The following is a 24,687-nucleotide window of genomic DNA, read 5'->3' as shown; positions in this document are numbered from 1 at the left end:
GGCCTTTCTGTGCGGAGTTTGCATGTTCTCCCCGTGTCCGCGTGGGTTTCCTCCGGGTGCTCCGGTTTCCCCCACAGTCCAAAGACATGCAGGTTAGGTTAACTGGTGACTCTAAATTGACCGTAGGTGTGAGTGTGAATGGTTGTCTGTGTCTATGTGTCAGCCCTGTGATGACCTGGCGACTTGTCCAGGGTGTACCCCGCCTTTCGCCCGTAGTCAGCTGGGATAGGATCCAGCTTGCCTGCGACCCTGTAGAACAGGATAAAGCAGCTAGAGATAATGAGATGAGATGAATGAGACATTTTACCAGATATTTTTGATAGAATTGTTGAGTCTTTTTCTTGTGTAAGATGTGCAGTACTGTGCAAAAATCTGTGCACATGGAAAGAGATGCTGTAAAACAAATGTGCCTTCAAAAATAATTGAATTAAACCCTTTTTACATCAAAAATACAATCTCTAAAGAGCAGGAAACAGTAATAAACTAAAACACGGTTATTTAATCTGAAACTGTTTGCTTTTAAAAACACATCAGTAGTCTGAGGGACAGTTTGTTCAGTTTTAAAAGGAAATATATATTTTTTCTTTTAGAAATTGGTTTATTGTGTAACGTAATGTTTTGTTCTTTTCTGATGTTTTTCTGCAACATTTAATGTTTTGTTTGAAAAGTAATATGTATTTTGAAAGCTGAACTATTTTACAGACTCAGTAACATGTCTGCTATCCTCTGCTATCCTTCATGTGGCACCCATGCTTTCTTGGTGCTGGTCTTTCAGGGTGCTGACTACGGTATTCTTGGGTTAATAGGGAGTCGAGAATGTCCTTAGCAGGTACCCAACTGTGTTCCTCCAGACCGTAACCCTGCCAATTCACCAAGTGGTTTCCAAAATTCCCTGTCCAAGGTTCCCTGTCTGCGTCTGGAGTTGAGGCACTTATGTGCCTGGTACACCTCTCTCTCCTTCCACTGGGACCGGGGGTTCAATGGCAGGCATGTTCTCAGCTAATGGTCCCGGGATGGCAGGTTTGAGGCAGGATACATGAAATGTGGGAACTAAGCAGCAGTGTGGTGGGAGCTCCAGTCTGTAGGACACGTCATTGATCTGGTGGAGAATTTTGAAGGGGCCGATGTACCTGGCGCTGAGCTTCTTGCATACATTGGAGTTATGTAGATCCCTGGTAGATACCCATACCCTGTCCCCTGGTGTGTATATGGAGGTCTGTCCTCTGTGCCTATCTGCAAATTGCTTGCACTTGCTGGCTACAACCTCCAGACGTTGGTGAATACTCTCCCATCTGTTGGCTCCTCTTGAACCAGGCATTGGCTGCTAGGATATGTGTAGATTATTCATCCCAAGGGAATAGTGGAGGTTGATATCCATGAATGCACTGGAAAGGCGTGAGTTGGGTGGCTGAGTGCCTGAAGGAATTCTGGGCATATTCTGCCCACGGAAGAAACTGGGACCAGTCCTGGATGTTCTCGAGGCAGAATATCCTCAGAAAACAGCCTGTTTCTTGATTGACACATTCAACGTGGCCATTCTACTGAGGGTGGTGTCCTAAGGTCAGACTCACCGAAACTCTGAGCTTGTTCATGAAACTGGCCCACAATTTGGATGAGAACTGGGGTCCCCAATCACTCATGATGTCCTCAGGGATCCTGAAGAACCTTAACACCTAGTCAAATATGAGCTCTGCCGTTTCCAGGGCTGTGGATAGACTGGGGAGGGGAATGAGTCGGAGTGCCTTGGAGAACTGGTCTACCACTACCATGATAACTGTATTGCCCTGTGATCTGGGTAAGTCAGTGATAAAGTCAATAGCTCAGTGGGACCATGGTCTCTGGGGTATGGGCAAAGGCATGAGTTTACCAGCAGGTGGTGCTCTAGGGACCTTGGCTTGAGTGCAAACTGAGTAAGATGATGTGAACTCAAAGCCTGCAAGGAGGCACAGACACAAATAGCCAACACTAATTTAAAGTTACTTCAATACAACTGGCTAATGTGAACTTACATTACCCCTGTTAAGCTACACAGGTACAATAGCAATATACTGGATACGTGTTTTAAGTGTAGCAAGGCTGAAGGGACATTTATACATTGTATTTGGGAGTGTGACAAGATCAGAAAATTTTGGAAGGAGGTGATGGATAAAAATCACAACCATTTAATCTGTAAACATTTCATTAAACCCCACAATGACTTTGTTACACCTGTATCCAGCAGATCTTAATCTGAGAGCTAGAGAGTACACATTTATTAATTTTGCTATACTACAGGCAAAGTGCCTGATTGCACTGAATTGGAAGAAAGAAATAGCACCCACAATAGGAGCTTAGATTAAATGTATGGCACAATGCATGCCAATGGAGAGAATAACATACTTTTTTTTAAAAACAAACTGAACATGTATGAAGGGATATGGAAACCATTCAGTGACTTTATTAAAAATGAAGACATAGAAGAGCACCTACAGTCGGAGAACCTAGACTAACCTATACCATGATGGTAGACCCCGGAAGATGTTTGAGGCTGAGATCTTGATGTAGTGTTATGTTTATTTTCTGCTAAGGTACCATTGATTTGATTTGATATTTTGTTTTATTTTTATTTTTGCTTCTCTATTATTATTATTATTATTATGTTAATTTTTACCCTGTACTAATGTGATATGACTTCTTTTTAATTATATGATTGTAAAACGAGAGAGAGAATAAGGGTGTTTGAGTTTGGGGGAGGGTGGCTTATCTGGGGTGGGAGGAAGACACATTTGTTATATTATAATGTTAGCATTGTGTGCTGGTTTTTGTACCTTATTTTGTAATGTGTTGAAAACAAATTGAAAAAAAAAAGATGATATGAACTGGTTGATATCTGTTCTTATGTTCTCCTACCAATACTTGGTTTTGAGGAGTTGATACATGAGTCTGCTATTTGGGTGTCCCAGGGCAGGCGAGGAGTAAGGCCAGGTGATCAGGCAACTTCAGGACTAAGGTGGGACGAATGTGAGTCCTGGGGGACAGTTTCCAGGCAGATAATGAGGTTGGTTATGGGACAGTTCCTTATCAATTTCCCAGGAGAGAGCATTCACAAAACATTTGGGTGGCAGGATATGTGTGGATTCAGGACTCATCATGGTGGAGGTGTGGAGGCATGATAGGGTGTCTGCCTTGGTGTTTCAGGAACCCTGATGGTATGCAATGATGAACCTTTTCATCATTGAAAGATGAAGAACAGGGCCCATCGTACTTGTCATGGATTCAGGAATTTTAGAGATTTGAGATAGTCCAGGCTTTTATGGTCTGTGAGTATAATGAACGGGTGAGTGGCCCCCTCCAGCCAATGTCTCCACTCGTCCGAGGTTAGCTTTATAACTAACAATTGTCAGTTCCCAATGTTGTAGTTTTGCTCAGTGGGTGTGAGTTTTCTGGAAAAGAATGCTACTAGATACAGTTTGGGTTTCTCTCCAAAGTGCTGGGAGAGGAGTCCTCTGACTCTGGTCTCAGATGCATCCACCTCGAGGGTGAAAGGTTTTGAGGGGTCTGGGTTCTTCAAGATGGGAGCTGAGGTGAAGGCAGACTTGAGTCGGGTGAAAGTATCTTCTGCCCCCTGGTTCCATTGTAGGTGCTTGGAACTACCTTTAAGTAGGGATGTGAGAGATGCAGCAATGGTACTGAAACCCCTGATGAATTCTTGGTAAAAGTTCACGAATCTGAGGAATCTTTGGAGTTCTTTGACAGAGGTGGGCGTGGGTCAGGAGGTGACGGCGGATACTTTGTGGGAGTTAATACTAACCCCATCGGCGCTTATGATGTACCTTAAGAACAAGATCTTGGACACATGGAACTCACACTTCTCTGCCTTCACATATAATTGGTTCTCTAAGAGTCTGCCCAGTTCTGTCTTGATGTGCATGATGTGACTGGTTTCGTTTGGGGAGTAGATTAGGATATCATCTGTGTAAGCCAGGGGTGTTCAAATTGATCCATAAAGGGCCGTGTGGCTGCAGGTTTTCATTCCAGCCATGCAGCAGCACCCTGATTTGGCTTATTCAATCAACTGACACACCCACCCTTTAATCAAGGGTGGGTGTAGCTGCAAGTATTTGACTGTGTGAAGACAGTTCAGTTGATTGAATGAGCCAAGTCAGGTGTGCTGCTGCATGGCTGGAATGAAAACCTGCAGCCACACGGCCCTTTATGGATCAATTTGAACACCCCTGGTGTAAGCCATAACATTGCACCCTAGCATGTCCCTGAGCACATTGTTAATCAGGCACTGAAACACACTGGGTACGCAAGAAAGTCCATATGGCATGACCAAGTATTTGTAGTGACATGAGGTTGTGATGAATGCTGTTTTCCACTTATCCCCCTCCCATATACACACCAGATTGTAGGCACTTCTGAGATGGAACCTAGTGAAGATACTCACAGATCTGAGTTGCTCTAAGGCTGACAGAACGAGAGATAGAGGGTACGGATATTTCACTGTGATTTGATTAAGACCTCTGTAGTCGATGCAAGGCCGAAGACCTCCCCTTTTCTTCTCCATGAAGAAGAACCCTGCTGATGCTGGAGAGGTGGACAGATAGATATACCCCTGCTGCAGAGCCTCCTGTACATACAACCCCGATTCCAAAAAAGTTGGGACAAAGTACAAATTGTAAATAAAAACGGAATGCAATAACTTACAAATCTCAAAAACTGATATTGTATTCACAATAGAACATAGACAACATATCAAATGTCGAAAGTGAGACATTTTGAAATTTCATACCAAATATTGGCTCATTTGAAATTCATGACAGCAACACATCTCAAAAAAGTTGGGACAGGGGCAATAAGAGGCTGGAAAAGTTAAAGGTACAAAAAAGGAACAGCTGGAGGACCAAATTGCAACTCATTAGGTCAATTGGCAATAGGTCATTAACATGACTGGGTATAAAAAGAGCATCTTGGAGTGGCAGCGGCTCTCAGAAGTAAAGATGGGAAGAGGATCACCAATCCCCCTAATTCTGCACCGACAAATAGTGGAGCGATATCAGAAAGGAGTTCGACAGTGTAAAATTGCAAAGAGTTTGAACATATCATCATCTACAGTGCACAATATCATCAAAAGATTCAGAGAATCTGGAAGAATCTCTGTGCGTAAGGGTCAAGGCCGGAAAACCATACTGGGTGCCCGTGATCTTCGGGCCCTTAGACGGCACTGCATCACATACAGGCATGCTTCTGTATTGGAAATCACAAAATGGGCTCAGGAATATTTTCAGAGAACATCATCTGTGAACACAATTCACCATGCCATCCGCCGTTGCCAGCTAAAACTCTATAGTTCAAAGAAGAAGCCGTATCTAAACATGATCCAGAAGCGCAGACGTCTTCTCTGGGCTAAGGCTCATTTAAAATGGACTGTGGCAAAGTGGAAAACTGTTCTGTGGTCAGACGAATCAAAATCTGAAGTTCTTTATGGAAATCAGGGACGCCGTGTCATTCGGACTAAAGAGGAGAAGGACGACCCAAGTTGTTATCAGCGCTCAGTTCAGAAGCCTGCATCTCTGATGGTATGGGGTTGCATTAATGCGTGTGGCATGGGCAGCTTACACATCTGGAAAGACACCATCAATGCTGAAAGGTATATCCAGATTCTGGAGCAACATATGCTCCCATCCAGACGACGTCTCTTTCAGGGAAGACCTTGCATTTTCCAACATGACAATGCCAAACCACATACTGCATCAATTACAGCATCATGGCTGTGTAGAAGAAGGGTCCGGGTACTGAACTGGCCAGCCTGCAGTCCAGATCTTTCACCCATAGAAAACATTTGGCGCATCATAAAATGGAAGATACGACAAAAAAGACCTAAGACAATTGAGCAACTAGAATCCTACATTAGACAAGAATGGGTTAACATTCCTATCCCTAAACTTGAGCAACTTGTCTCCTCAGTCCCCAGACGTTTACAGACTGTTGAAAAGAGAAAAAGGGATGTCTCACAGTGGGAAACATGGCCTTGTCCCAACTTTTTTGAGATGTGTTGTCATGAAATTTAAAAGCGCCTAATTTTTCTCTTTAAATCATACATTTTCTCAGTTTAAACATTTGATATGTCATCTATGTTCTATTCTGAATAAAATATGGAATTTTGAAACTTCCACATCATTGCATTCCGTTTTTATTTACAATTTGTACTTTGTCCCAACTTTTTTGGAATCGGGGTTGTATTCCTCCATTGCAGACTGTTCAGTTTGAGAGAGTGGGTAGATGCAACAGCATGGAGGGGCCATGGAGGTTAATGGCACAATCATATGGTCTGTGAGGGGGTAGTCCGCTAGCTTTACCTTTGGCAAGAACTTCTTGTAGGTTGTGAAGGCAGGCTGGGACCTCTTCGATGCCTCCAGGTGCAGAGCTTTCAATGGAAGTGGATACCAGGATGGGCCAGGGTAGTCGAAGACACTTCAGAGGACATGATGCAGGCCACTTCAAGATGTCTTTCTGTTGCCAGGAAATGGGGGGATCGTGAAGCTGTAACCAAGGAAATCCTAGGACAGTAGCATGATTTGAAGTGCGAGTAACATACAGGGAGAGGTGCTCGTGGTGCAGAGCCCTGACCTGGATTTCAAGTAGGTTTGTCCTTTTGGTGACCAACCCCTCTCCGATAAGGCCACCATTGATAGCCCAGAGACTCACTGGTCACTGGAGTCCCTTGATGGGCAGCTCAAGCTTCTGAATGACCTTGATGTTGATGAAGTTGCCCTCCACCCTGCAGTCTAACAGAACAGAGAGAATATGGGAGGTTTCTGAAATGGATAGCAATATGTTGAGTTTCAGGAAAAGGTGAGAGTGAAAATGTTTGCGACTCATGGGGATGTGGTGGGTTCTCCTCTGCGGGTCCAGACAGCTGTGGCCCATTGCAATGCATGGCCAGTCAGCAGGTTGATGAATAAAGCAATCTTTTGTTGTTCAGTTGCTCCTGTTAGAGTGGTGAAATCCAGGGAACATAGTAGAAGAAAAGCCTTACACTCAGACACTTCCCTGGAATACTTATCAGGTCAAGGAATGGCTGTAGTGGGACTTCTGGCTGATGCGGGGCATGTTAGGAGGGCCTGCAAAACAGCAGCAGTGAGCTGAGAGAAGCAAATGTTAATGTCACTGAGCATCTGATGATGTTCATCTAACAGGCGTCCTTGAGCCAAAAGTGTAATTTGCTTAGCCTCATCCACTGTGTCCATGCTGGTGAAGTATTCTGACAGAGTGCAGGCACTTATGGACCCAAATACAGGGAAGACCGGATGCGTTGCAAACTGGTAAACAAATCCAAATCATGAGATGAGAATCAAAGCCAAGTTCATACTAGATGTCAGTTGATCAGCAAACAGGATGTCAGAGGTAAATAGCAGAGTTAGGGTCAAGAGAATAACATAGCAGGGTCAGAAACACTAATAGTCAGGTCAAAACAACAAAGGCTCTGTATGATCAATTACGCAGACACAGAACGATACTTAGCAATGTGCTGGAGTGTTTGGCATGCTTATATAGGGAGTTGAATTGAGAACAGGCGTACTCCCAATCAGTACTTGGGAGAGGGAGAGCACTATGGTGCCTAGGAGTTGTAGTCCATGGCGGCCATTCTTTAAGGCTGCCACAAACTCGCGCAATCACTGACAGTACTGAGCCATTCTGTTTCACATCATGATTTTTTAAAAACTTTGTTTGCATTACTCATGTTTCCTTACCGTTGTCAATGCTTAGTGTTTTGCACCATGACTTTGCTTACTGATTTTGGAACTATTTGCTGGTTTGTTAATAAAACTCGAATTCTGCATTTGCATCTGCCCACCTGCCCTGACAGAAAACCTCATTGAGCTGATGGATGCAGAAGAATTTCTGTGGATCTTGGCTGAAGAAGCCAGGCAGTGGCAGTGGGACTGGATCGAGGCTGGGAGGAGGCAATTCCTCACCTGGCTCTCCATAAGCAATCTTGTGGAAAGGACTCGTGATTCAGTGAAGCCACCTTCAAGATGAGGAAAAGGGAGGTGGTGGAGTAGGCAAAGGAAGAAGACAAGCCCATGGAGGTTGAAGCCAAGAGGGTGAAGAACGGGCTCCCAATCCAGCTGGAGCCATCTCCCACCATTCCTGCCCCAAAGAAGATGTCATTATGTTGCACGACCTTGCCATGGGCATCACTCCGCCTGCCTGCTCCACCCCAGATTTCACTATGCCACCTGACTCCACTTTGGTCATTGTTCCGCCTCCTTTCTCTGCCTCAGATATTGCTCTGCCTCTCTGCTCAGCTGAGGATGTCACTCTTCCTCCTTGCTTCGATGTGTACACAGTCAATCTCATTCCCTCTCTTGCCCTGCAGAGAGCTCCCCCTCTGGCTTCATGGAGGAACACCCCTCTCGTGCTCAACCTTGGGCTTTGTTCCCACTGCAAATTTCGCTGCAGCTGCCACTCCATTCTCATGTGCCGCCTTAGTGGTTGTGTCACCTCCAGGCTTCGTAGAGGGGATTGCTCCCCCCACTGCAGCATGGAGGATGCCATGCTGGCAATACTGGGGGTTATCAATCCTGGAGAATCCTGTTGGTATCACCTGAAGGTCGCCTTGGCAAGTGGTCCATGTCCCTTGTTTGGTGGTGTTGGGGGGTGGGGGTGGCTCTGTGATGTCAGCGTGCTCCCGTGTGTAGGGGTAACAAGCCATTTTGTTTCACATCGTGATATTTCATTTTTTGACTTTCTTTGTTTGCATTATTCATGTGTTCTTGGTCTTTGTCTATTCCTAGCTGTTTGTACCATGATCTTGCTTCACAAATTTTGGAACTACAGGTATTCACCAGTTTGTTAATAAAACGCTAATTGTGCAATTGACTCTGCTTGCCTGGCCTGACCGTAACATTTTGAGTTATTTGAACTACATGGAGACCTGAACCTGAGCAATACAAATGGCGTTTAGAGCAAAAACACAGATTAAAGTAAGGCACTGAACTTTCGAAACTTCAGAGCACTCTGAGAAACGTGCAAGAATGAAACTATGTGCAGCTCATGTCGCTATATATTATAGCATGTAAACACACCTGTTTTGTGCAATGCATTAGTGATTTCTAATGAAAAAGGCAATGCAGTGAACATTTTGGCAAGCATTCATCATCAATAATGCACTGAATATTTTAAAGAAAATATATGACAAGACAGTGAAAGCGTCACATGCAACATGTCACACACTGCACCAACCACACTGTGCTACATGTAGGTCATTTAAACACCGGGCACAACAGTAATTAATGCACAGCCATGCACACTCCAGCCTCTGATGATGCACAGAAGATTGTAAACAGTGCACTAGTGATTTATAGCGTTAACCACAGCGCACGTGCTCTTTTATATCGTGCACAAATCGTTCCGTAGTGAATCTGTCAGTGTGCACGAGCTGGTTTGTAAAAGTCATCGCTCTCTCGACCAGAAAAAAAAAGGAAAAGAAAAAAAAAAACACCCACACATTTGGTCGGAAGTAGGCCACCATGACACCGCGCGCGCTGCTGCTGCTGTTCCTGATGTGGCTGCAGCTGCGCGCGCGCACTGCCGTGCCACCGATTTGACTGGAAGAATCGAGCACGAAGCGGGGAAAGGAGGAGGAGAAGAAGGAGAGAGAGAGAGAGAAAGAGAGAGAGACTGCTCGCGGACGTGGCGGCTCCGGGGCTGAGCGACGAGCTCGCGCGCGCGACAGAGAGAGAGAGAGAGAGAAAGAGAGGGAAAGCAATGCACCGGGGAAACTGCAGGTAAAATAACAGCGCGTGCTCTGATCACCTCTTTCTCCCTCGTGCATTTCTCTAACTTTCATCCTTTCATCCCGTTATTTCTGTGCGTTTCTTCCCTCAAATCAGGGCGCGCGCGGCCGAGTGCATGCACAAGATTCACAGTAACTGCAATAAACTGCTGCGTTTCCGTTTCTGCCTTTCACGCATCCGTTCATTTTTTTTTTCTGTGCAGCACCTGAGCGGGGGGGGGGAGGGGGGAAAGGAACGGGTGAGCGCGTGCAAACAAAACGGAACAGAAGAGAAAGAAGGAAAGTTGCGGGCGGTAATGAGAGTGCTGAAGTTTGTGGGTGCTTTAGCTTTAGCTTTAGCCATAAACAAGATGGCCTCTGAAGCAGCAGCAGTGTGGGCCTCTCAGCCTCCTCTACACACACACACACACACACACACACACTCAGTCCTGTTTCTGCTGCTTTTCTGCACGCATTCATAGAAACCCCGAGAAAACCAAGTGCACTTTTATATTCTGCAAAAAACCCACGACAATCATTCGAGTTCCGGTTCAACAGCTGGACAGACAGACACACACACACACAGACAGACAGATTTATTGTCTAAAACCCACAGTTGGAATACAGACACCTGAAAGTCCTGAAGCTTCATGTGAAAGGCTCCGATTAGCGCAGAGTGGGCGGGGTTTAATCTCCAGGGGGTCACTGCACTCATCACTCATTATTCATCCCGCGGACTCGCTTTGAAGTCCTGACTGACTGACTGACTGACTGACTGATTGATACCTCGGCACGCGCCTCATGACCTGTTCTTCAAGCCGTCATTAATATGCTAATACAGGGCTATAGCCAACATTAAAGGCGGTGGACCCGCCCCCGCCCCCACCCCCACAGAAACACATTCAAAATCTGAAAACTCATTTTCTGTATTTCTAAATGATTCAAAAATTCACGAACACATGAGATAAACTTTTTATTTTTTTTTACAATAATCTCTGGTAGTGTATTGTATTACATTACTCTGTTCTTTCTTTCTTTCTTTCTTTCTTTCTTTCTTTCTTTCTTTCTTTCTTTCAAACTTTTCTTCTTTCGCTGTATTATACACCAGTCAGTCAGGACATGAACCCCACTGACAGGTGAATTGATGATCTCAGTACAGTGGAACCTGTCAGTGGGCGGGGTTTATTAGGCAGTAAGAGAACAGTCAGTTCTTGAAGTCAGTGTGTTGGAAGCAGGAAAAATGGGTGAGTGTAAGGATCTGAGTGACTTTGACAAAATTGTGATGGCTAGATGACTGGGTCTGAACATCTCCAAAATGGCCCTTCTTGTGGGGTGTTCCTGGCATGCAGTGGTTAGTACTGAACAAAAGTGGTTCAAGGAAGGACAACCGGTGAACTGGCGATAGGGTCATGAGTGTTGAAGGCTCATCGATTCACATGGGGCATGAAGGCTCACCCATATGGTTCAATCCCACAGAATAGTTCCTGTAGTGCAAACTGCTAAAAAAGTTCATGGTGACACCTTTCTGTTTTAGCCAGCATTAACTTTCTCAGCAGTTTGTGTTACAGTAGCTCTTCTGTGGGATTGGACCATATGGGCTAGTGTTCGTGCTCCATCTTCTATATGGCTGATCTGTCAGAGTCACCTGGGAGGTGGAGCCAATCCTGTCTACAACTATAACCATAATCATCTCATCTCATTATCTCTAGCCGCTTTATCCTGTTCTACAGGGTCGCAGGCGAGCTGGAGCCTATCCCAGCTGACTACGGGCGAAAGGCGGGGTACACCCTGGACAAGTCGCCAGGTCATCACAGTGCTGACACATAGACACAGACAACCATTCACACTCACATTCACACCTACGCTCAATTTAGAGTCACCAGTTAACCTAACCTGCATGTCTTTGGACTGTGGGGGAAACCGGAGCACCCAGAGGAAACCCACGCAGACATGGGGAGAACATGCAAACTCCACACAGAAGGGCCCTCGCCGGCCCCAGGGCTCAAACCCAGGACCTTCTTGCTGTGAGGCGACAGCGCTAACCACTACACCACCGTGCCGCCCCAACCATAATCATATAAATAGAAATATATGCATTGTTACACAACGACTAATCCAGATACTGTGGCCAAGGCTTAGCAAATTGTTTTTATGTACATATTCACAAATTATACAACAGATACTTCCAATCCTCTAATCTGATTTGTTGAGTGGCGTTCCAAGAGCGCAGACATTTCACCATAGCATCACTGGGATTTCTCACTGCATGTATTGCTCCTCTCGTCCACTTCCAGGTTCTAACTGGTTACTACAGTACTGTTAATGACATCATCAGTGGACACGGCAAATTATACTTTTCAGGAATATAAATATGAAAGTGGCGGCACAGTGGTGTAGTGGTTAGCGCTGTCGCCTCACAGCAAGAAGGTCCTGGGTTCGAGCCCCGGGGCCGGCGAGGGCCTTTCTGTGTGGAGTTTGCATGTTCTCCCCGTGTCCGCGTGGGTTTCCTCCGGGTGCTCCGGTTTCCCCCACAGTCCAAAGACATGCAGGTTAGGTTAACTGGTGACTCTAAATTGACCGTAGGTGTGAATGTGAGTGTGAATGGTTGTCTGTGTCTATGTGTCAGCCCTGTGATGACCTGCCGACTTGTCCAGGGTGAACCCCGCCTTTCGCCCGTAGTCAGCTGGGATAGGCTCCAGCTTGCCTGCGACCCTGTAGAAGGATAAAGCGGCTAGAGATAATGAGATGAGAGAAATATGAAAGTTCATCAAAATGAAGAAGGGACCTCAGTGTTACCGGAAACATCTATAACGGGAATGTACAAACCAGAGTGAGCTCACCAACGGCTATAAAGAGCACGTGGCTTCTTTTGGAGCAAAAATAAATGTAACATTTGACCATGTTGTGTCTAAAATGTCACTATTAATTTCCTTTTGATAAAATTGTTGTATAAAAGTGATATCCCAGCTGAGGTCGTGCTGCTGTACTGAAGATCAGCACGGCTGGGATTAGTGACACAACATTAGTTACACAACTGAACCTCCAGCCTCGAGTCTGCGGCTCAATCACTGCTGGGCTGATGTTCAAGTACAACAGGACGCCCTCTCGCACCATACTGCTGAGATCTGCTCCGCTTTTCACTGCACTGCATGTCAGCATCATGTTCTCTCTCTCTCTCTCTCTCTCTCTCTCACTCTCTCTCACACTGTCTCTCTCTCTCTCACACGCTCTGTCTCTCTCTCTTTCTCTCACTCTCACATGCGCTCTCTCCCTCTCTCTCTCTCACACTCTCTCTCTCTCTCACACTCTGTCTCTCTCTCTCACACTCTCTCTCACTCTCACTCGCGCTCTCTCCCTCTCTCTCTCTCACACTCTCTCTCTCTCTCACACTCTGTCTCTCTCTCTCACACTCTCTCTCACTCTCACTCGCGCTCTCTCCCTCTCTCTCTCTCTCTCTCTCTCTTTATTCTGAACTCACCTGAGTGAACATGAAAGAAATATTATTTGTAAACAGGTGGTGTTAATCTATCATTAACAACCGTAACATCGCTCTGACACGAATGTGAACTAAATGAACCCATCTGCCTGTCTGTGTCTGTCTGTCTGAGTTTTCGGGGTCTTATGAAGTTTGATGTACTCAATCCAGTGTCTTTAATTTTCTTCACATGTTCCAATCTTTCTATTAGCACGTATGGCACTTCTGTTGAAACCATGATGCACTGCACTGTTCACACTGCTGCTAATAGGCTTGTCATCAGATTGGGGGGTGGGTGGGTAGGTGGGTAGGGTGTGGGGTCTGGGGTGTGTGTGTGGGGGGGGGGTCTGGGGTGTGTGTGGGTGGAGTGTGTGGGTTGTAGGGTCTGAAGGGTGTGTTGTGTGTGTGAGTGGGGTATGAGGTCTGGAGGGTGTGGTATGTGTGTGGGTGAGGTATGAGGTCTGGAGGGTGTGGTGTATGTGGGTGGGGTATGAGGTCTGGAGGGTGTGGTGTGTGTGGGTGGGGTATGAGGTCTGGAGGGTGTGGTGTGTGTGTGTGTGTGTGTGTGTGGGTGGGTGGGGTATGAGGTCTGGAGGGTGTGGTGTGTGTGTGTGTGAGTGGGGTATGAGGTCTGGAGGGTGTGGTATGTGTGTGGGTGGGGTATGAGGTCTGGAGGGTGTGGTATGTGTGTGGGTGAGGTATGAGGTCTGGAGGGTGTGGTGTATGTGGGTGGGGTATGAGGTCTGGAGGGTGTGGTGTGTGTGGGTGGGGTATGAGGTCTGGAGGGTGTGGTGTGTGTGTGTGTGTGTGTGTGTGTGGGTGGGGTATGAGGTCTGGAGGGTGTGGTGTGTGTGTGTGTGTGAGTGGGGTATGAGGTCTGGAGGGTGTGGTATGTGTGTGGGTGGGGTATGAGGTCTGGAGGGTGTGGTGTGTGTGGGTGGGGTATGAGGTCTGGAGGGTGTGGTGTGTGTGGGTGGGGTATGAGGTCTGGAGGGTGTGGTGTGTGTGGGTGGGGTATGAGGTCTGGAGGGTGTGGGGTGTGTGTGTGTGTGGGTGGGTGGGTGGGTGGGTGGGTGGGGTATGAGGTCTGGAGGGTGTGGTGTGTGTGTGTGAGTGGGGTATGAGATCTGGAGGGTGTGGTATGTGTGTGGGTGGGGTATGAGGTCTGGAGGGTGTGGTGTGTGTGGGTGGGGTATGAGGTCTGGAGGGTGTGGTGTGTGTGGGTGGGGTATGAGGTCTGGAGGGTGTGGGGGGGTGTGTGTGTGGGTGGGGTATGAGGTCTGGAGGGTGTGGGGTGTGTGTGTGTGGGTGGAGTGTGGGGTCTGGAGGGTGTGGGGTGTGTGTGGGTGGGGTGGGGTGTGGGTTCTTGGGGAGGCTGTAGCCCAAAATAAATAAACAAAATAAAGCAACTACAACCTCCAAATAAAAAACTCTTTTTCTGTAACTTTAACACACCAGTTATTAACCCTGGAGTTGATCACAGAAATACTTTGTGTGTTCAGTTGTTCCTGCGGACGAGTCCAAATTAAGTCTGAAGTCTATTTTTATATCATTAATTTTACACACTGTGTTACCCATCTCTGGAGCTTTGCGTTCAGTTTAGCTGTTGTTGGTTTTGCGTGTATGTGTGTGTGCGTGTGTGTGTGTGTGTGTGTGTGTGTGTGTGTGTGTGTGTGTGTGATGTCTGAGCTGGTTGTACACCTGTGATTTACATTATGATTATTTTCAAATTTTCCTGAGAACATTAAATCAGCAAAACTGTAAATCAGTGCAGTACAACAACACAACACTGATATTACAACATTGACACAATTTCCACGTTGTGTTATGCCTTTGCATTTATTGCATTTAACTAGTGTGTTTTTTCGGTTACACGTGTGTGTGTGTGTTTGTGTGTGTGCGTGTGTGTGTGTTAATCTACAGTGTGTTTGTTGTACATTGTGTATGTGTTGTGTTACACCAGTGTGTTTCTTGTAGTATGTGTTTGTTGTGTTACAGCAGTGTGTTTGTTGTGTAAACCTAGTGTGTTTTTGTTATAGTGTGTGTGTCTGTTGTACAATGTGTGTTGTGTTACACCAGTGTGTGTTTGTTGTACAATGTGTGTTTGTTGTGTTAAACCAGTGTGTTTTTGTTGTACAGTGTGTGTTTATTGTGTTACACAAGTGCATGTTTGTTGTACAATGTGTGTTTGTTGTGTTATACCAGTGTGTGTTTGTTGTGTTAATCTAGTGTGTTTTTGTTGTAGTGTGTTAGTTCTGTTACACCAGTGTGTGTTTGTTGTACAATGTGTGTTTGTTCTGTTACACCAGCGTGTTTGTTGTACAATGTGTGATTGTTGTGTTATGCCAATGTGTTTTTTGTGTTACACAAGTGTGTTTGTTGTACAATGTGTGTTAGTTCTGTTACACCAGTGTGTGTTTGTTGTACAATGTGTGTTTGTTGTGTTATACCAGTGTGTGTTTGTTTTGTTACACCAGGGGTTTTTGTTGTACAATGTGTGTTTGTTGTGTTACACCAGTTTGTTTGTTTGTGTGTTTGTTGTACAATGTGTGATTGTTGTGTTATACCAATGTGTTTGTTGTGTTACACAAGTGTGTTTGTTGTACAATGTGTGTTAGTTCTGTTACACCAGTGTGCGTTTGTTTTGTTACACCAGGGGTTTTTGTTGTAAAATGTGTGTTTGTTGTGTTACACCAGTGTGTGTTTGTTGTACAATGGGTGTTTGTTCTGTTATATCAGCCTGTTTGTTGTGTTACATGAGTGTGTTTGTTGTACAATGTGTGTTTGTTCTGTTACACCAGTGTGTGTTTGTTGTGTTATACCAGTGTGTTTGTTGTGTTACACAAGTGTGTTTGTTGTACAATGTGTTAGTTCTGTTACACCAGTGTGTGTTTATTTTGTTACACCAAGGTTTTTTCTTCTAAAATGTGTGTTTGTTGTGTTACGTCAGTGTGTTTGTTGTACAATGTGTGTTTGTTCTGTTATACCAGTGTGTGTTTGTTGTGTTAATCTAGTGTGTTTTTGTTGTAGTGTGTGTTAGTTCTATTACACCAGTGTGTGCTTGTTGTACAATGTATGTTGTGTTACACCGGTGTGTGTTTGTTGTACAATGTGTGATTGTTGTGTTATACCAGTGTGTGTTTGTTGTACAATGTGTGTTTGTTCTATTACACCAGTGTGTGTGTGTGTGTGTGTGTGTGTGTGTGTGTTCTGTTACACCAGTGTGTGTTTGTTGTGTTATACCAGTGTGTTTTTTGTACAATGTGTGTTTGTTGTGTTATACCAGTGTGTTTTGTTGTAGTGTGTGTTAATTCTCTTACACCAGTGTGTGTTTGTTGAGTTATACCAGTGTGTTTTTTGTACAATGTGTGTTTGTTGTGTTATACCAGTGTGTTTTGTTGTAGTGTGTGTTAATTCTCTTACACCAGTGTGTGGTTGTTGTACAATGTGTGATTGTTGTGTTATACCAATGTGTTTGTTGTGTTACACTAGTGTGTGTTTGTTGTACAATGTGTGTTTGTTCTGTTACACCAGCGTGTGTTTGTTGTACAATGTGTGATTGTTGTGTTATACCAATGTGTTTTTTGTGTTACACAAGTGTGTTTGTTGTACAATGTGTGTTAGTTCTGTTATACCAGTGTGTGTTTGTTGTACAATGTGTGATTGTTGTGTTATACCAATGTGTTTTTTGTGTTACACAAGTGTGTTTGTTGTACAATGTGTGTTAGTTCTGTTATACCAGTGTGTGTTTGTTGTACAATGTGTGTTTGTTGTGTTATACCAGTGTGTGTTTGTTGTACAATGTCTGTTTGTTCTGTTACACCAGTGTGTGTTTGTTGTACAATGTGTGATTGTTGTGTTATACCAATGTGTTTGTTGTGTTACACTAGTGTGTGTTTGTTGTACAATGTGTGTTTGTTCTGTTACACCAGCATGTGTTTGTTGTACAATGTGTGATTGTTGTGTTATACCAATGTGTTTGTTGTGTTACACAAGTGTGTTTGTTGTACAATGTGTGTTAGTTCTGTTGCACCAGTGTGTGTTTGTTGTACAATGTGTGTTTGTTGTGTTATACCAGTGTGTGTTTGTTGTACAATGTGTGTTTGTTCTGTTACACCAGTGTGTGTTTGTTGTACAATGTGTGATTGTTGTTATACCAATGTGTTTGTTGTGTTACACTAGTGTGTGTTTGTTGTACAATGTGTGTTTGTTCTGTTACACCAGCATGTGTTTGTTGTACAATGTGTGATTGTTGTGTTATACCAATGTGTTTTTTGTGTTACACAAGTGTGTTTGCTGTACAATGTCTGTTTGTTCTGTTACACCAGTGTGTGTTTGTTGTACAATGTGTGATTGTTGTGTTATACCAATGTGTTTGTTGTGTTACACAAGTGTGTTTGTTGTACAATGTGTGTTAGTTCTGTTACACCAGTGTGTATTTGTTGTACAATGTGTGATTGTTGTGTTATACCAATGTGGTTTTTGTGTTACACAAGTGTGTTTGTTGTACAATGTGTGTTTGTTGTACAATGTGTGTTAGTTCTGTTACACCAGTGTGTGTTTGTTGTACAATGTGTGTTTGTTGTGTTATACCAGTGTGTGTTTGTTGTACAATGTGTGATTGTTGTGTTATACCAATGTGGTTTTTGTGTTACACAAGTGTGTTTGTTGTACAATGTGTGTTTGTTGTACAATGTGTGTTAGTTCTGTTACACCAGTGTGTGTTTGTTGTACAATGTGTGTTTGTTCTGTTACACCAGTGTGTGTTTGTTGTACAATGTGTGATTGTTGTGTTATACCAATGTGTTTGTTGTGTTACACTAGTGTGTGTTTGTTGTACAATGTGTGTTTGTTCTGTTACACCAGCATGTGTTTGTTGTACAATGTGTGATTGTTGTGTTATACCAATGTGTTTTTTGTGTTACACAAGTGTGTTTGTTGTACAATGTGTGTTAGTTCTGTTACACCAGTGTGTGTTTGTTTTGTTACACCAGGGGTTTTTGTTGTAAAATGTGTGTTTGTTGTGTTACACCAGTGTGTGTTTGTTGTACAATGTGTGTTTGTTCTGTTATATCAGCCTGTTTGTTGTGTTACATGAGTGTGTTTGTTGTACAATGTGTGTTTGTTCTGTTACACCAGTGTGTGATTGTTGTGTTATACCAGTGTGTTTGTTGTGTTGCACAAGTGTGTTTGTTGTACAATGTGTTAGTTCTGTTACACCAGTGTGTGTTTATTTTGTTGCCCAGGGTTTTTTCTTGTAAAATGTGTTTGTTGTGTTACATCTGTGTGTTTGTTGTACAATGTGTGTTTGTTCTGTTATACCAGTGTGTGTTTGTTGTGTTAATCTAGTGTGTTTTTGTTGTAGTGTGTGTTAGTTCTGTTACACCGGTGTGTGTTTGTTGTACAATGTGTGATTGTTGTGTTATACCAGTGTGTTTGTTGTACAATGTGTGTTTGTTGTGTTACACCAGTGTGTTTGTTGTGCAATGTGTGTTTGTTCTGTTACACCAGTGTGTGTTTATTGTGTTACTCTAGTGTGTTTTTGTTGTAGTGTGTGTTAGTTCTGTTACACCGGTGTGTGTTTGTTGTACAATGTGTGTTTGTTGTGTTACACCAGTGTGTTTGTTGTACAATGTGTGTTTGTTGTGTTACACCAGTGTGTGTTTGTTGTACAATGTGTGTTTGTTCTATTACACAAGTGTGTGTGTGTGTGTGTGTGTGTGTGTGTTCTGTTACACCAGCGTGTGTTTGTTGTGTTATACCAGTGTGTTTTTTGTACAATGTGTGTTTGTTGTGTTACACCAGTGTGTGTTTGTTGTACAATGTGTGTTTGTTGTGTTACACCAGTGTGTGTTTGTTGTACAATGTGTGTTTGTTCTATTACACCAGTGTGTGTGTGTGTATGTGTGTGTGTCTGTGTTCTGTTACACCAGCGTGTGTTTGTTGTGTTATACCAGTGTGTTTTTTGTACAATGTGTGTTTGTTGTGTTATACCAGTGTGTTTTGTTGTAGTGTGTGTTAATTCTCTTACACCAGTGTGTGGTTGTTGTACAATGTGTGATTGTTGTGTTATACCAATGTGTTTGTTGTGTTACACTAGTGTGTGTTTGTTGTACAATGTGTGTTCTGTTAATCTAGTGTGTTTTTGTTGTAGTGTGTGTTAGTTCTGTTACACCCTTATGTGTTTGTTGTACAATGTGTGTTTGTTCTGTTACACCAGTGTGTGTTTGTTGTGTTACACCAGTGTGTGTTTGTTGTACAATGTGTGTTTGTTGTGTTACACCAGTGTGTGTTTGTTGTACAATGTGTGTTTGTTGTGTTACACAAGTGGGTGTTTGTTGTACAATGTGTGTTTGTTGTGTTACATCAGTGTGTGTTTGTTGTACAATGTGTGTTTGTTGTGTTACACCAGTGTGTGTTTGTTGTACAATGTGTGTTTGTTCTGTTACACCAGTGTGTGTTTGTTGTACAATGTGTGTTTGTTGTGTTACACCAGTGTGTGTTTGTTGTACAATGTGTGTTTGTTGTGTTACACCAGTGTGTGTTTGTTGTACAATGTGTGTTCGTTCTGTTACACCAGTGTGTGTTTGTTGTACAATGTGTGTTTGTTGTGTTACACCAGTGTGTGTTTGTTGTACAATGTGTGTTTGTTCTGTTACACCAGTGTGTGTTTGTTGTACAATGTGTGTTTGTTCTGTTACACCAGTGTGTGTTTGTTGTACAACGTGTGTTTGTTCTGTTACACCAGTGTGTGTTTGTTGTACAACGTGTGTTTGTTCTGTTACACCAGTGTGTTTGTTGTACAATGTGTGTTTGTTGTGTTACACCAGTGTGTGTTTGTTGTACAATGTGTGTTTGTTCTGTTACACCAGTGTGTGTTTGTTGTACAATGTGTGTTTGTTGTGTTACACCAGTGTGTGTTTGTTGTACAATGTGTGTTTGTTCTGTTACACCAGTGTGTGTTTGTTGTACAATGTGTGTTTGTTGTGTTACACCAGTGTGTGTTTGTTGTACAATGTGTGTTTGTTCTGTTACACCAGTGTGTGTTTGTTGTACAATGTGTGTTTGTTCTGTTACACCAGTGTGTGTTTGTTGTACAACGTGTGGTTGTTCTGTTACACCAGTGTGTGTTTGTTGTACAACGTGTGTTTGTTCTGTTACACCAGTGTGTGTGTTTGTTGTACAACGTGTGTTTGTTGTGTTACGCCAGTGTGTGTTTGTTGTACAACGTGTGTTTGTTGTGTTACGCCAGTGTGTGTTTGTTGTACAACGTGTGTTTGTTGTGTTACGCCAGTGTGTGTTTGTTGTACAACGTGTGTTTGTTGTGTTACGCCAGTGTGTGTTTGTTGTACAACGTGTGTTTGTTGTGTTACGCCAGTGTGTGTTTGTTGTACAACGTGTGTTTGTTGTGTTACGCCAGTGTGTGTTTGTTGTACAACGTGTGTTTGTTGTGTTACACCAGTGTGTGTTTGTTGTACAACGTGTGTTTGTTGTGTTACACCAGTGTGTGTTTGTTGTACAACGTGTGTTTGTTGTGTTACACCAGTGTGTGTTTGTTGTACAACGTGTGGTTGTTCTGTTACACCGGTGTGTGTTTGTTGTACAATGTGTGTTTGTTCTGTTACACCAGTGTGTGTTTGTTGTACAACGTGTGTTTGTTGTGTTACACCAGTGTGTGTTTGTTGTACAACGTGTGTTTGTTGTGTTACACCAGTGTGTGTTTGTTGTACAACGTGTGGTTGTTCTGTTACACCGGTGTGTGTTTGTTGTACAATGTGTGTTTGTTCTGTTACACCAGTGTGTGTTTGTTGTACAACATGTGTTTGTTCTGTTACACCAGTGTGTGTTTGTTGTACAACGTGTGGTTGTTCTGTTACACCAGTGTGTGTTTGTTGTACAACGTGTGTTTGTTCTGTTACACCAGTGTGTGTTTGTTGTACAATGTGTGTTTGTTGTGTTACACAAGTGGGTGTTTGTTGTACAATGTGTGTTTGTTGTGTTACATCAGTGTGTGTTTGTTGTACAATGTGTGTTTGTTGTGTTACACCAGTGTGTGTTTGTTGTACAATGTGTGTTTGTTGTGTTACACCAGTGTGTGTTTGTTGTACAATGTGTGTTTGTTCTGTTACACCAGTGTGTTTGTTGTACAATGTGTGTTATTTCTGTTACACCAGTGTGTGTTTGTTGTACAATGTGTGTTTGTTCTGTTACACCAGTGTGTGTTTGTTGTACAATGTGTGTTTGTTGTGTTACACCAGTGTGTGTTTGTTGTACAATGTGTGTTTGTTCTGTTACACCAGTGTGTGTTTGTTGTACAACGTGTGGTTGTTCTGTTACACCAGTGTGTGTTTGTTGTACAACGTGTGTTTGTTCTGTTACACCAGTGTGTTTGTTGTACAATGTGTGTTTGTTGTGTTACACCAGTGTGTGTTTGTTGTACAATGTGTGTTTGTTCTATTACACCAGTGTGTGTGTGTGTGTGTGTGTGTGTGTTCTGTTACACCAGCGTGTGTTTGTTGTGTTATACCAGTGTGTTTTTTGTACAATGTGTGTTTGTTGTGTTACACCAGTGTGTGTTTGTTGTACAATGTGTGTTTGTTGTGTTACACCAGTGTTTGTTTGTTGTACAATGTGTGTTTGTTCCATTACACCAGTGTGTGTGTGTGTATGTGTGTGTGTCTGTGTTCTGTTACACCAGCGTGTGTTTGTTGTGTTATACCAGTGTGTTTTTTGTACAATGTGTGTTTGTTGTGTTATACCAGTGTGTTTTGTTGTAGTGTGTGTTAATTCTCTTACACCAGTGTGTGGTTGTTGTACAATGTGTGATTGTTGTGTTATACCAATGTGTTTGTTGTGTTACACAAGTGTGTGTTTGTTGTACAATGTGTGTTCTGTTAATCTAGTGTGTTTTTGTTGTAGTGTGTGTTAGTTCTGTTACACCCTTATGTGTTTGTTGTACAATGTGTGTTTGTTCTGTTACACCAGTGTGTGTTTGTTGTGTTACACCAGTGTGTGTTTGTTGTACAATGTGTGTTTGTTGTGTTACACCAGTGTGTGTTTGTTGTACAATGTGTGTTTGTTGTGTTACACAAGTGGGTGTTTGTTGTACAATGTGTGTTTGTTGTGTTACACCAGTGTGTGTTTGTTGTACAATGTGTGTTTGTTCTGTTACACCAGTGTGTGTTTGTTGTACAATGTGTGTTTGTTCTGTTACACCAGTGTGTGTTTGTTGTACAATGTGTGTTTGTTGTGTTACACCAGTCTGTGTTTGTTGTACAATGTGTGTTTGTTCTGTTACACCAGTGTGTGTTTGTTGTACAATGTGTGTTTGTTGTGTTACACCAGTGTGTGTTTGTTGTACAACGTGTGTTTGTTGTGTTACGCCAGTGTGTGTTTGTTGTACAACGTGTGTTTGTTGTGTTACGCCAGTGTGTGTTTGTTGTACAACGTGTGTTTGTTGTGTTACGCCAGTGTGTGTTTGCTGTACAACGTGTGTTTGTTGTGTTACGCCAGTGTGTGTTTGTTGTACAACGTGTGTTTGTTGTGTTACGCCAGTGTGTGTTTGTTGTACAACGTGTGTTTGTTGTGTTACACCAGTGTGTGTTTGTTGTACAACGTGTGTTTGTTGTGTTACACCAGTGTGTGTTTGTTGTACAACGTGTGTTTGTTGTGTTACACCAGTGTGTGTTTGTTGTACAACGTGTGTTTGTTGTGTTACACCAGTGTGTGTTTGTTGTACAACGTGTGTTTGTTGTGTTACACCAGTGTGTGTTTGTTGTACAATGTGTGGTTGTTCTGTTACACCAGTGTGTGTTTGTTTTGTTACACCAGGGGTTTTTGTTGTACAGTGTGTTTTTGTTGTGTTACACCAGTGTGTTTGTTGTACAATGTGTGTTATTTCTGTTACACCAGTGTGTGTTTGTTGTACAATGCGTGTTTGTTCTGTTACACCAGTGGGTGTTTGTTGTGTTACACCAGTGTGTGTTTGTTGTACACTGTGTGTTTGTTGTGTTACCCCAGTGTGTGTTTGTTGTACAATGTGTGTTTGTTCTGTTACACCGGTGTACAGTGTGTGTCAAGTCAAGTTTATTTGTATCACGCTTTTAACAATAAACATTGTCGCAAAGCAGCTTTACAGGATTTGAATGACTTAAAACATGAGCTAATTTTATCCCTAATCTATCCCCGATGATGAAGCCTGTGGCGATGGTGGCAAGGAAAAACTCCCTCAGACGACATGAGGAAGAAACCTCGAGAGGAACCATACTCAAAAGGGAACCCATCCTCATTTGGGCAACAACAGACAGCCTGACTATAATATTAACAGTTTTAACATGAAGTCAGTTTCGTTGATGTTATAAACTCTTCATTGATGGAAACTTGAGTGCAAAACTGTTCATGACAACTGCAGTCCTAAAGTTAGCAAGTCAACTGTAGTCCTCAGCCATAAAAGCATTACTGTAAGAGTCCAGAGCGTCCTCCAGGTGTGACTTTCAACTGTCCTCATGGGGCCGTCCTCCACAGGAGCGATGCGATGAGACTCCAACCAGACACAGGGCACCAGGATGGATCAGGCAGGTCCGAGGGGCAGAAGAGGTTCAGCATCTCAATCTCAGGACCAACATGTAACTCAGAGGGACAGATTGGGGGGGAGGGAGAGAGAGAAAACAGGTTGTTAGGTATGCCCTAAAAATGACAAAAGTATTAAGTCTGTGTGGTAGGCTCGCAGAGACGAGAGTCTTGACATCAGGCATAATACACAACAATGGCATGTTAATATAGTTAAAATATATCATGACCTGCTCTGGCTGGATGCTTGATTGGGTGATGGGAACACACTCCTCAGCAATGATGGGATGCAGATGGGACCCTTAGGGTTGGCCAAGACAATTCAGTTACATTTCACCGGGTCTGGGACATGCGACAGAATGTCTGACAGCCGATTCTCTGCAGGCTATGATCGCCAGTCGAGGTCTCCACCCTCTCCACCAAAAGATTTCCTGTTGACTCCATGTAACTCAGAGGGACAGATTTGGGGGGAGGGGGGGAGAGAGAGAGAGGGAAAGAAAACACAGGTTGTTAGGTATGCCCAATGTCACCTGAATAAGTAGGAGCAGTATACATATTGCACCGAGTACAAGCAGGGACTCCGGCAACTAACTATGACAGCATAACTAAAAGGGGAGAGCCAGAAGGCAACACAGGCATGAGGGGCCCCGGGACATAAAGCAGCAGCCACTACACCGTCAACAAACTCGAGTGAGCAAGCGAGTGGGGACTGACAGCATCCATACATCCCAGTTTACCAAAACACTCTGTCTGAGGATCCTCCAGATCTACACCTTTACCTCATAAACACCATTAACACAAGGCTTGACTAAACAGATATGTTTTCAGCCGAGACTTAAACACTGAGACTGTGTCTGATTCCCAAACACTACTTGGAAGG

At 43.5% G+C, this 24,687-nt stretch overlaps 1 protein-coding gene across 1 annotated transcript in view; it reads left to right on the top strand.

Moving 5' to 3' along the window:
- The first annotated feature begins 9,507 nt into the window (after nt 1-9,507).
- The window catches only part of si:dkeyp-113d7.1 (uncharacterized protein LOC407709 homolog), a 32,226-nt gene continuing 17,046 nt past the window's right edge, over nt 9,508-24,687 (top strand). The window contains exon 1 of the mRNA XM_060942297.1: nt 9,508-9,776. The gene's annotated coding sequence lies outside the window, so the exon portion shown is untranslated. The remainder of the gene's footprint in view (nt 9,777-24,687) is intronic.

This window comes from Neoarius graeffei, chromosome 16 (assembly GCF_027579695.1).
Source record: "Neoarius graeffei isolate fNeoGra1 chromosome 16, fNeoGra1.pri, whole genome shotgun sequence".
NCBI classification, from domain to species: Eukaryota; Metazoa; Chordata; class Actinopteri; order Siluriformes; family Ariidae; genus Neoarius; species Neoarius graeffei.
The sequence above is the reverse complement of the archived record's forward strand: the minus strand, read 5'-3'. Positions and strand labels throughout refer to the sequence as shown.